The sequence below is a fragment of the Somniosus microcephalus genome, chromosome 3 (assembly GCF_052327205.1).
Source record: "Somniosus microcephalus isolate GS21.2 chromosome 3, FLI_Smic_1.0, whole genome shotgun sequence".
Classification (NCBI taxonomy): Eukaryota; Metazoa; Chordata; class Chondrichthyes; order Squaliformes; family Somniosidae; genus Somniosus; species Somniosus microcephalus.
Window position 1 is genome coordinate 97,907,931 of NC_140989.1, and position 12,035 is coordinate 97,919,965.

The following is a 12,035-nucleotide window of genomic DNA, read 5'->3' on the forward strand; positions in this document are numbered from 1 at the left end:
CCCTCACCACAGAATACCCAGCCTCTAAACTGCTCTTGCTGCCACAGTATTTATGTGGCTGGTCCAGTTAAGTTTCTGGTCAATGGTGACCCCCCCCAGGATGTTGAGGGTGGGGGATTCGGCGATGGTAATGCCGTTGAATGTCAAGGGGCAGTAATTAGACGCTCGCTTACTGGAGATAGTCATTGCCTGGCACTTCTGTGGCGTGAATGATACTTGCCACTTATCAGCCCAAGCCTGAACGTCGTCCAGGTCTTGTTGCATGCGGCATAGACTACTTCATTATCTGCGGAGTTGTGAATGGAACTGAACACTGTGCAATCATCAGCGAACATCCCCACTTCTGACTTTATGATGGAAGGAAGGTCATTGATGAAGCAGCTGAAGATGGTTGGGCCTAGGACACTGCCCTGAGGAACTCCTGCAGCAATGTCCTGGGGCTGAGATGATAGATCTCCAACCACCACAACCATCTTCCTTTGTGCTAGGTATGACTCCAGCCAGTGGAGAGTTTTCCCCCTGATTCCCATTGACTTCAATTTTACTAAGGCTCCATGATGCCACTCAGTCAAATGTTGCCTTGATGTCAAGGGCAGTCACTTTCACCTCACCTCTGGAATTCAGCTCTTTTTTCCATGTTTGGACCGAGGCTGTAATGAGATCTGAAACCAAGTGGTCCTGGCGGGACCCAAACTGAGCATTGGTGAGCAGGTTATTGGTGAATAAGTGCCGCTTGACAGCACTGTCGACGACACCTTCCATCACTTTGCTGATGATTGTGAGTAGGCTGATGGGGTGGTAATTGGCTGGGTTGGATTTGTCCTGCTTTTTGTGGACAGGACATACCTGGGCAGTTTTTCACATTGTCGGATAGATGCCAGTGTTGTCGCTGTACTGGAACAGCTTGGCTAGAGGTGCGGCTAGTTCGGGAGCATGATAGCCTGGATGTTGTCAGGGCCCATAGCCTTTGCTGTATCCAGTGCACTCAGCCATTTCTTGATATCACGTGGAGTGAATCGAATTGGCTGAAGACTGCCTTCTGTGATCTCGGGAGGAGGCCGAGATGGATCATCTGGCTGAAGATGGTTGCAAACGCTTCAGCCTTGTCTTTTGCACTCGCATGCTGGGCTCTGCCATCATTGAGAATGGGGATGTTCATGGAACCTTCTCCTCCCGTTAGTTGTTTAATGGTCCACCACCATTTATGACTGGATGTGGCAAGACTGCAGAGCTTTGATCTGATCTGTTGATTGTGGGAATGCTTAGCCCTGTCTATAGCATGCTGCTTCTGGTGTTTAGCATGCATGTAGTCCTGTGTTGCAGCTTCCCCAGGTTGGCACCTCAGTTTAGGTATGCCTGGTGCTGCTCCTGGCATGTTTTTCTGCATTCCCCATTGAATCAGGATTGGTTGCCTGGCTTGATGGTAATGGTAGAGTGAGGGATATGCTGGGCCATGAGGTTACAAATTGTGGTGGAATATAATTCTGCTGCTGCTGATGGTCTACAGCGCCTCATGGATGCCCAGTTTTGAGCTGCTAGATCTGTTCTGAATCTATCTTCTAATGGAAGGAAAGAAAATCTTACACATGACACTCAGCACAGAAATGTGAAGACTTAACATAAGACTTCTCTCAACTAAAGGAATGGTGTACTGGGAGTGTTATGTCGGTACCTTTCTACCTAGATACAATTTAGGACTCAGAACTCAGAGATTCAAACATGAAGTGCTTTTTTCAGGAAGGAAAAGAAGTTCTGGGAAGTTCCGAACAAAGAGAGCTAAACTTAACCAAGAGAACACGCAACCATTTATCTGCTGTGACCACAGGTGGGAGGAGAACACACAATACATAACATATTCCTCCCATCTTAAATGAAAGGTCCACATTATTCCTTAACAGGTAAGTTACTTTCAATGCACTCACTAACCAAAGGTAGAGGTAGACTGCCTCAAACCCTGACTTTACCCTGGGGTTTATTCTGCCCCAGTCTTGTGGGTAAATCACTAAGCCTACATTTCCACGCGTCTTGGAGGCCACCGCTCCCTGACAGGATACCGGCGGTCATCGCTGGCTTCCACAGCAGTAGGCATTGACACAGGCCTGGATGGAGAAGGTGCCTGTGCCATTCTAAAGTGAGGAATTTGCACAGGTGGAACAGTCTCTTTGACTTCCTGTGTTGGAGAAGAGCACTGTGGCAAAGGATGCTGGTTTGCGGTATCATCCATAAACAGTTCAGGCCAACCAGCCGTTGGAGCCTCTGTGGCTGTCTCTGCTCCTAGCAACAGTTGATCTGTGTGTCTTCTCCAGACGACGACCTCGGCAATCTCAACCGTGTAAGACACAGGGCCCGTCTGCGCGATCACCGTAGCAGGAACCCATTTCGGTCCAGTGTTGTAGTTTCGAGCTAGGACGTGCTCTCCAGCGTGAAACCGTCTCTCCTTGGATCTTTTCTCTCTCTTTTCAACTTGAGCTTGTTGTTGACAATGGACAACCTGTTCTGCCCTTGGAGGTTTGAGTAAGTCAAAACTTGTCCACAACTGCCTCTTCATCATGAGCGAAGCGGGGGAAGTTTTGGTTGTGGCATGCGGCTCGTTCCTGTAGGACAACAGGAAGCTGTTCAGACGTTGGTGGATTGAGCCCTGACCTTGCGATGCCTTCAAGGCGTGCTTCAAAGTTTGCACGAACCTTTCTGCCAGGCCGTTAGTAGAGGGATGATAGGGCGCAGACCTGATGTGTTGGACACCATTCACATGCAGGAAGGTTGCAAACTCCTGTGATACAAATTGTGGACCGTTGTCACTTACGAGTTGTTCCGGTGAGCCATAACGGCTGAACATCTCACCAAGTTTCTCAATTGTTTTCTCTGCCATGGTAGACCTCATCACAGCGACCTCTGGCCACTTGCTACGAGCATCCACAACCACCATAAACATCTTCTCTTCGAAAGGACCGGTGAAGTCCACATGTATTCGCTGCCACACTTCTGCAGGCCAATCCCAGGGGTGTAGGGTTGCCAGCTGTGGAACATTCCGGACCCTTTGACATGGGAAACATGTTTTGGCTTTCTCCTCAATATTTCCATCAAGACCTGGCCACCAGAAGTAGCTTCTTGCCATTTCCTTTGTAGGGGGATGGGGCTCTGCTCTGCCCAATTGCAGGGGTCTTTAGTGCCTGTTGATGTATTGGGCCTCGGTCTCCTTTATACCCTTGCAGCTTATGTTAGCCTGCAGGTCGGGTGTCACTAAACACCCTCTCAGGAGATAGAGAACAACAGCTTATAGAGGAGGACTAAAATACGGTGGCGACCCGTACAGTTTATACCTAATCTGTGGGGTACTCCTGAGCCCAAGTGCTCCTGGAGTCCTCTCTCTTTTCCCTAGTCTGCTGTTCCCTTGTTTGGCGGGTTCGAAGTGCCCTAATGCCCCTATCTGGTTCTAACTCCAGAATTTGGGTGGAGAACGATGCACTTTAAATAGACACTCGGAGACAAGTAGTCCTTGGAAAAGAACAGGTGACAACCAATTTTATTTGCCAAGGTAAGTTCTACCACAAACGTAATAAACACACACACACATTTATAACTATAAATAAAATATGAGAGAGAACGGACACAACGAGAATGTTTACACAGTTTTATCTTTACTAAGTCCAATCCCACCAACCCACTTTCCTACCTAAACTAGACTGACAGTTGCAGGCCCTTGGATTATACTCACAGCCTCCTCCCTTGACAGATGGAATTTTGAGTGCGGTTGTTGGGTTGTTGTTGTTGCTGTCGTCGTCGGAATTCGACCTGTGCCTCGGGGTTCGCTGTACCCCGAACCTCGGAGAGGACCTTGCTGCATCTGGTCGGGTTTTCTTGAAGTTTGGTTTTGTTGATTGCGCTTTCGGTCGGTCGTTGGTTGGTTTGTGCTTGATGGAAAAGGTTCCCGAAATGACTGGAGTGAATGCCGTCTTCCACAGCCACTTCGGTGGTTGGTGTCTTCTTGTCGAGGTCCCCGGAACGGGAGTTGGTATATGGTGCGGCTTCTTGCGGCGATGTTGCGCCGTCTGGTAGCGGAGTAAACCTTCAGTATACCGATTGAGCCTGGGGCCTGATGGTGGATCTTCTCCTCAGCGCGGTTGGAGTTCTTTAGATGTTAGTTCGCCCCAGCTCGTCCCTCCCGGGCTCGTCTTTTCCCTCAGCATCTTAACTCGCTCTCCTGTTCGTTCTTCTGGTAATAGTTCTCTCTCAGCGTTGGTCCTTCTTGTGTTCCATATTTATACAGGTAGGTGTGAGGACAGGGGTATTGTTTTGAGTGCACATCGGCTCCTCCAAGTCTGCTGCCCCATTGTGTCAGTCCTGGGACTTGATTAGTTTGGGCCACCTCTTAACTGTAGTGATCCCAAGACTATTGTCCCTAGTTCGAGTTGATTAAGGTGATGATGGCTTGTATTCATAGCCCGATTAGGGGTGAGTCACATATTCAAACCCGGACCGGGTGGGCCCCATTGGCCGGGGGTTTCCTCGCTTCAGGTCTGACTCGGTCCCCTGATTGGCCTTTGAGAATGCACTCTGCTTCAATTGGCCGACATCTATGGCTCGCCTCTGAGCCACAGTCCCCTGTATTCGGATGTCCCAGGCATATCCCAGCCTGCTTGTCGGGACCTCTGCCTTGGCCGAAAACATTGATTTTAAACTGTATAGGGCAATCCAATTTTTGGTAAAACGTGGTTGTAGATTTTTGAACCCTACACCTTCATCCGAACCATCCCACTGTGGCCTGTATGAAGTTGTTGCAGTATAGGTTCCCTCAGAGGTGGCAGAATGATGACACGGCATCCCCAAAGAAGACAACCTGCCTGGATGGAGAGCTCATTTCTTTTTGAAATGTAAGGTTTCAAACTAGGAGAACCTCCTGTAGCTCTCCCTCGAATGACATTGTCCATTACCTCAGACAGGACTGGATCGTTGCGGGTGTACCTTCGCACCTGAACTGCCGTGACAGGTGCTCCCTCCACTTGTCTAGAGTAGAAGATGTCTATCTGACATGCATTTGTAGATAAGCCTGGCATAAATCTATTTTGCTGAACTTTTGCCCTCCAGCCAGGCCCGTAAAAAGATCATCAATGAGGGGAAGAGGGTACTGTGCTGCAGACAGCACCGGGTTAATAGTCACTTTAAAATCCCCGCAGATTCGAACAGATCCATCCTTTTTCAGGACAGGAACAATGGGTGTAGCCCATTTGCTCACGCTCACAGGCTCCAGGACTCCATTCTCGACTAAGGCCTCCAAGTTAGCCTCAACTTTTGGCCTAATTGCATAGGGTACAGGTCGGGCTTTGTGAAACTTCGGCTTGCTGTCAGGTTTAATGTCCAGTCTCACGCTAATCTTTTTCATGCTCCCAAGTTCCCCATTGAAGAGTTCTGCATGTTTGTTTAACACTGCAGTCAGACCTGACTCCCCTTTTGACATCATGCGGATTGCAGGCCAGTCCAGCGTGATTTTCTCTAGCCACGCACGTCCCAGTAGCGATGGGTAATTTCCCTTTACCACATATAGTGGCAATTTCGCAGTCTGTCCGTTCAATTTAACTGTCACCTCAATGGCGCCTCTCATGGCCACAGGTTCGCCGGTATATGTCTTTAGCACAATGTTTGTTGGCTGAAGGGTAAGATGCTTTAGCATTTTGTTGTAGACAGTGTCTGAAACAAGGGACACAGCCATGCCTGTGTCCACCTCCATCCGCACTGATTGTCCCTCCACCAGTGGTGATACCCAGTAGCCATTTGAACCACCTGCAACCGTCAGTATGTGCACCTCTTCCTCCTCAGAGGTGTCGCTCCCCTCTGTTTTGCTTGTTCCATCATACTGCACTGAATGAACACTCCTTTTCCTCTCTTGTCCAAATACATACATTTTGCTTTCATGCTTCCCAGCTCTGCCTGTTCTCTTTTTACCTCTACAGGCGCATTCAATGTGACCCTTTTTGCAACAATTTCGGCATTCCAGCTCCGTACACCAGCAGTCATTAGCGTGATGGCCCGTTTTCCCACAACGGTAACATGTGTCGTTCCGCGCACCTTTAGGCTCAGACGACACCTTGTGAACTCTCCCTGTTGAACTCAACTGGTGAGCCTCCTTTTCCGCCATCTCCATGGAGACACTAACTTCAATGGCCTTTTCAAGAGTAAAGTTGTCCTCAGTAAGAAGGCGCTTCTGTGTGGCTGCATTTTGCAGACCACACACGAGTCTGTCTCTAATGGTGTCCTTCAGCACCTCCTTGAACTCGCAGTGTTCTGACAACCTTTTTAAAGCAGCAATAAACATCATCACTGATTCCCCCTCCTCTTGATTCCGTTTGTGAAATCTAAATCTCTCAGTAATAACCAGAGGTTTTGGTGAAAAATGTGCTCCAAGAATTTCCACTAGTTGCTTATATGTTTTAGTTCCTGGCTTATCTGGCTGCATGAGGCTGCGAAGTAAATTGAATGTCTTCAGCCCCATTATACTCAAAAAGGTAGGCATGACCTTTTCGTTTGCCACTGCATTCGCCAATACAAAATAGTCAAAACGTTCCATATATGCGCTCCATTGCTCCACATTTTCATCAAAATCACCGATGCTTCCTAATATAGTAGCCATCTCACGTTTCAAATTAAAATTTCAGTTTACTCACTGCCATAACGTTAATGTGATGCTGCAATCTTTGTTCCGAGTGTTTTGTAGTCGAAAACAAGAAAGTTCCCACAACGCAGATTCATCCGATCCTCGTCGCCACTTGTTGTGTCGGTACCTTTCTACCTAGACACAATTTAGGACTCAGAACTCAGAGATTCAAGCATGAAGTCCTTTATTCAGGAAGGAAAGGAAGTTCTGGGAAGTTCCGAACAAAGAGAGCTAAACTTAACCAAGAGAACACCCAACAATTTATCTGCTGTGACAGCGCCACCACAGGTGGGAGGAGAACACACAATACATAACAGGGAGCACAAAAGAAATTGCACATTATTTTCTCGACTACAACCACTAAAGTCAACAGCTAAAATGTGGAAACTGGAGTCTTATTTAGTTAAACCTATTGGTTCACATGGATTTCTTATTACACCCTACGTAGGCCTAGAATTTTTGTCTTATTTTGGAGCACATCTGACCTTAATCATAGTAAATTAATCAGCTTACCGTTCTAATGCCAAGGTGTCATTTTCCTTGTTGAATGCTAGTGAGTGCTACTAACATCTAATTATAATCAAACTGCAGTTAAACAGTTGAGTGATCTTAATACAGTAATGAGCTGCTAACACCAGTGAAAAAGGCAGGAAGATTAATAGCATTCGGTTACATAATACATACCTAATTTCTACGATTCAGAAATTAGATTTTGGTGTTTATTTGACTTTGATTTCCTTTTGTTGCACTGTTTAAATGTACTGTGTTTTTTTGTCTTTCATTTTAATTTAGCCTTTTACCTCTGTAAAAAAAAAATCAATCTCAGGTTACGGCTGCATACGTATCTAATGTTGTGCATGTTTCTGGTGTAGTTGCGACATAACTGACCAGAAGTATAGAGGTAGATCTCTTGAGCTGATCCCCTCCTACACTGCGTATGATGCATTTTTCCAAGGGAGGGCACCTACAAGAAGACCTACAACCAAAATCCAAGGTAAACATGGCACAGCCAATGACTTCAGCCCTGAATTTTTATGCCTCGGGCTCATTCCGAGCAGTCACAGGGAACACAGCAAAATCAGTCCAGCTGCAGTCCACAGATGTATTAAGCAGCTGACTGACCCCTTGTTGGCCACAGTTAGCCCCTTCATCACTTGGACAACCAGCAGCAAAATGAGAGTACATCAGAAAGCCGATTTTCCACTACAAGCTCGATTGAAGCTTTTGTGCCATATTACTGAAGTGAAACTAACCAGCAATGAAGTGAACTAGATGCCTCCAATTTTCTGTTTTAGCTCATTTGAATAATTAGAGAAGGTTGACAGTGGTGTAGCCCAATAGTCATAGCTATTCTCGATATATAGATGGTTTGAACATTGACATAGGGAGCAGAATATTGAAATTGCTAATGGCACAAAGTAGGGGCTTGGAAAACAGCAAGGAGTATTGAAAAACACCTCAAGATAAATTAGCAGAATGGACAGACATGTGGCAAATGCAATTTAATGTGGAGAAATGTGATGCAATATACTTTAGGAGGCCAAACAAAGAATGGGAGTATACACTCGATGGAAAGACACTGAAAAGTGTCGATGAACAGAGAGGTGAGGGATTCAAATACATAATTCCCTGAAAGTACAAGTGTGGGTAGAAAAAACAGGGGGAAAAAAGGCCATAGCATTTTGGGTTTTACAAATAAGGTCATAGAGTACAAGAGTAAAGCGGTCATGTTAAGGTTATACAAGGCAATTGTTAGGCCACAGATTACTCTGTGCAGTTTTGGTGCTCCATTGTAGAAATAACATTAAAGCCATAAAGAGCTAATAGCTAGATTGACTATAATAATACCAGCGATAAGAAACTCATTATGAGGAGGAAGTCAGATTTTGGGATTATTTCCTATGGAGCAGAGAAGGCTAAGTGGAAATGTAATAGAGGTTTTTAAAACTATGAAGAGTTTTGATAGGATAAGTAGGGAAAGATTATGTTTTTCTGCTTGGGGAGTCAGTAGTAAGAGATATTGGGGTAAAATTTCTACATAACTTTGGCATGCAAGTGTGGTGATGAAAGTCATCTTACCTTGATGCAATGGTTTTATAGCCTGTCACAGTCCAATTGTCTGTTTGCTCATGGAAGCAGATGCTTGGAAGGCTTCCCACAAACACAGCAATGACTGAAGATTTTAATTTGTTAACTTTTCAGATTCTCAGACTGTTAGCAATTCACCAGAGTGTAAAACAATACCAACATTTATGATAAAAATGAAAATCTGTAGGCATGAAATTGTGTATATTCTGTTTCTGAATTGAACGCTATTTGCCAATTTGTTCCTACTAACTCTCAGAATACAAATTGCACAGATAGCAATTTACAGTGATCTCCAGCATCTTCTTTAAATCAAACACATTGCAATTCCTATAATAGAAACAAAAATGATATTCATAAGTCAAAGCACAGGCTTAATTAGCTGGGAATGGGCATGAGGGGGTCCATTCTGAACTGTTGGTAACATATTTTCAATCTGAATCTTAATCTACATTTTCTCAGACAGGATTTATATACATTGTAAATGTGCACTTATACAAATCTGTATCTCTGTAATAGAAAATCAGCAAAATACCATATTTCAGACTTCAGTCTATCCAGGCTGTTTGCCAGAGGTTCATGTTGCAATATAGCCTTAAAGAAATTTAATGAATGCTTCAAGTACATCTGATGAAAATTTCTAAGCACCATTTATTTTCCAGGCAATGAATGCAGCCAGAATATCCCTGCAACTTTAATAGTATTTGAATGTATCTCTGCTATTTATCACAGTAGGTCAGAGGAAATGGTATAGCCCCAAATTTCTGCTCACCCAGTGTTGTAATCCTGGCATTAGGTCAGCCAGGAATGCAACAGCTGGGGTGATAAATCAGTCGGGTCCTGGATATATTGGATTCTGTCCTACACTGTCAGTTTCCATCAGGGTTCGCTTGGCGTTGAATCTCTGTCTGACCCAAACATGACCCAGACATCAGATATAAGACTTTATTATATAGAGAGCGAATCTCCCATGATGCTTCTTGGGTTTACAGGTGCATTATAAAAAAATAAAAAATAGAGCTTGCATTTATATGGCGCTTTTCATGACCTCAGGATGTCCCAAAGCACTTTACAGCCAACTAAGTACTTTTTGAAGTGTAGTCACTGTTGTAATGCCAGAAATGCCACAGCCAATGTGTGCACAGTAAGGTCCCACAAACAGCAATGTGACAATCAGATAATCTGTTTTTAGTAATGTTGGTTGAGGGATAAATATTGGCTAGGACACGGAGGAGAACTCCCCTGCTCCCAGTTGCCCATCGTACCATTATAAATAGGATGGTTGGGAATGGAAAATGATTCGTAGTTCTGCTCCTCCAGAACTCTGCCCATTTTAGCATCACTCCCGTTTCTGCCATCATATCCAATGGGAAGTCAATGGAAAAGAAAATGAAGTGTGGTGTAAAACGGGCTGCCGATTCTCTATTAGCCTGTTTCACAGCACTGACAAACCAATTCCACCCCCATGGTCTCTGCCTGGAGGTGCATTCAGTCACGACTACGCAGCAAGATCAATTAATGCGTGGAGTTTTTTTTTATTCGTTTATGGGATCTGGGCATCGCTGGCAATGCCAGCATTTATTGCCCATTCCTAGTTGCCCTTGAGAAGGTAGTGGTGAGCTGCCTTCGTGAACCATGTGGTGATGGTATTCCCACAGTGCTGTTAGGTAGGAAGTTCCAGGATTTTGACCCAGCGATGGTGAAGGATTGGCGATATACTTCTAAGTCAGGATGGTGTGTGACTTGGAGGGGAACTTGGAGGTGGTGGTGTTCCCATGCGCCTACTGCCCTTGTCCTTCTAGGTGGTAGAGGTCGCGGGCTTGGGAGGTGCTGCCGAAGAAGCCTTGGCCAGTTGCTGCAGTGCATCTTGTAGATGGTACACACTGCAGTCATGGTGCGCTGGTGGTGGAGGGAGTGAATGTTTAAGGTGATGGATGGGGTGCCAATCAAGCGGGCTGCTTTGTCCTGGATGTGTCGAGCTTCTTGAGTGTTGTTGGAGCTGCACTCATCCAGGCAAGTGGGGAGTATTCCATCACACTCCTTACTTGTGCCTTGTAGATGGTGGAAAGAGTTTGGGGAGTCAGGAGGTGAGACACTCGCCGCAGAATAGCTAGCCTCTGACCTGCTCTTGTTGCCACAGTATTTATGTGACTGGTCCAGTTAAGTTTCTGGTTAATGGTGACCCCCCCAGGATGTTGATAGTGGGGGATTTGGCGATGGTAATTCCGTTGAATGTCAAGGGGAGGTGATTAGACTTTCGCTTGTTGGAGATAGTCATTGCCTGGCACTTGTGTGGCGCGAATGTTACCTGACACTTATCAGCCCAAACCTGAACATCGTCCAGGTCTTGTTGCATGTGGGCATGGACAGCTTCATTATCTGTGGAGTTGCGAATGGCGCTGAACACTGTGCAGTCATCAGCAAACATCCCCATTTCTGACCTTATGTTGGAGGGAAAGTCATTGATGAAGCAGCTGAAGATGGTTGGGCCTAGGACACTGCCCTGAGGAACTCCTGCAGTGATGTCCTGGGGCTGTGATGATTGACCTTCAACCACCACAACCATCTTCCTTTGTCCTAATCCAAATTGTATACTCTCGGGAGCCGCAAGCCTACATTTCGTTGTACTGCACTTGTGCACTAACATTGACAATAAAAGTTGATTTGATTTTGATTGATTTGATTTGTATGACTCCAGTCAGTGGAGCATTTTCCCCGATTCCCATTGACTTCAGTTTTACTAGGGCTCCTTGATGCCACACTCGGTCAAATGCTGCCTTGATGTCAAAGGCAGTCACTCTCACCTCACCTCTGGAATTCAGCTCCTTTGTCCATGTTTGGACCAAGGAGTAAAATGCAGCAAAGGAAAACACCAAACAAAAAGAAACATTTTTCTAAAACCTACCTTTCCACTTTAAGAAGCCTACTTTGGCAGGCCCATATTCCAGGTTTTTATGGATGAGGTTAGTGCAATGGCTGGTATTCAGCATAGCTTGAAGAATTAGAACTCCATTCTAAGGCACTATGGGGGGGGGGGAAATTGGGTTGATTTGTGCCTCTGGTTAGCAAATCCCCTATCGCCCAGGCACGGCACCACTGATGCCTCCCATAAAATTCGTGGGAGGTTAGCTGCAGTGGTAGCAGGTAGCGCCCCGCGTTGCTGCGCTGCTGGCGATGACGTCATGCCTGCAATGACGTGGCCCTATTGCACGTAGAGCCACGATATTCAGTTGTAGCACCCCAAGAAGGAGGTAGTCCACTTCCAGTAGCACCCCGCCTCCTGCTTGGGGTGCTACAACTG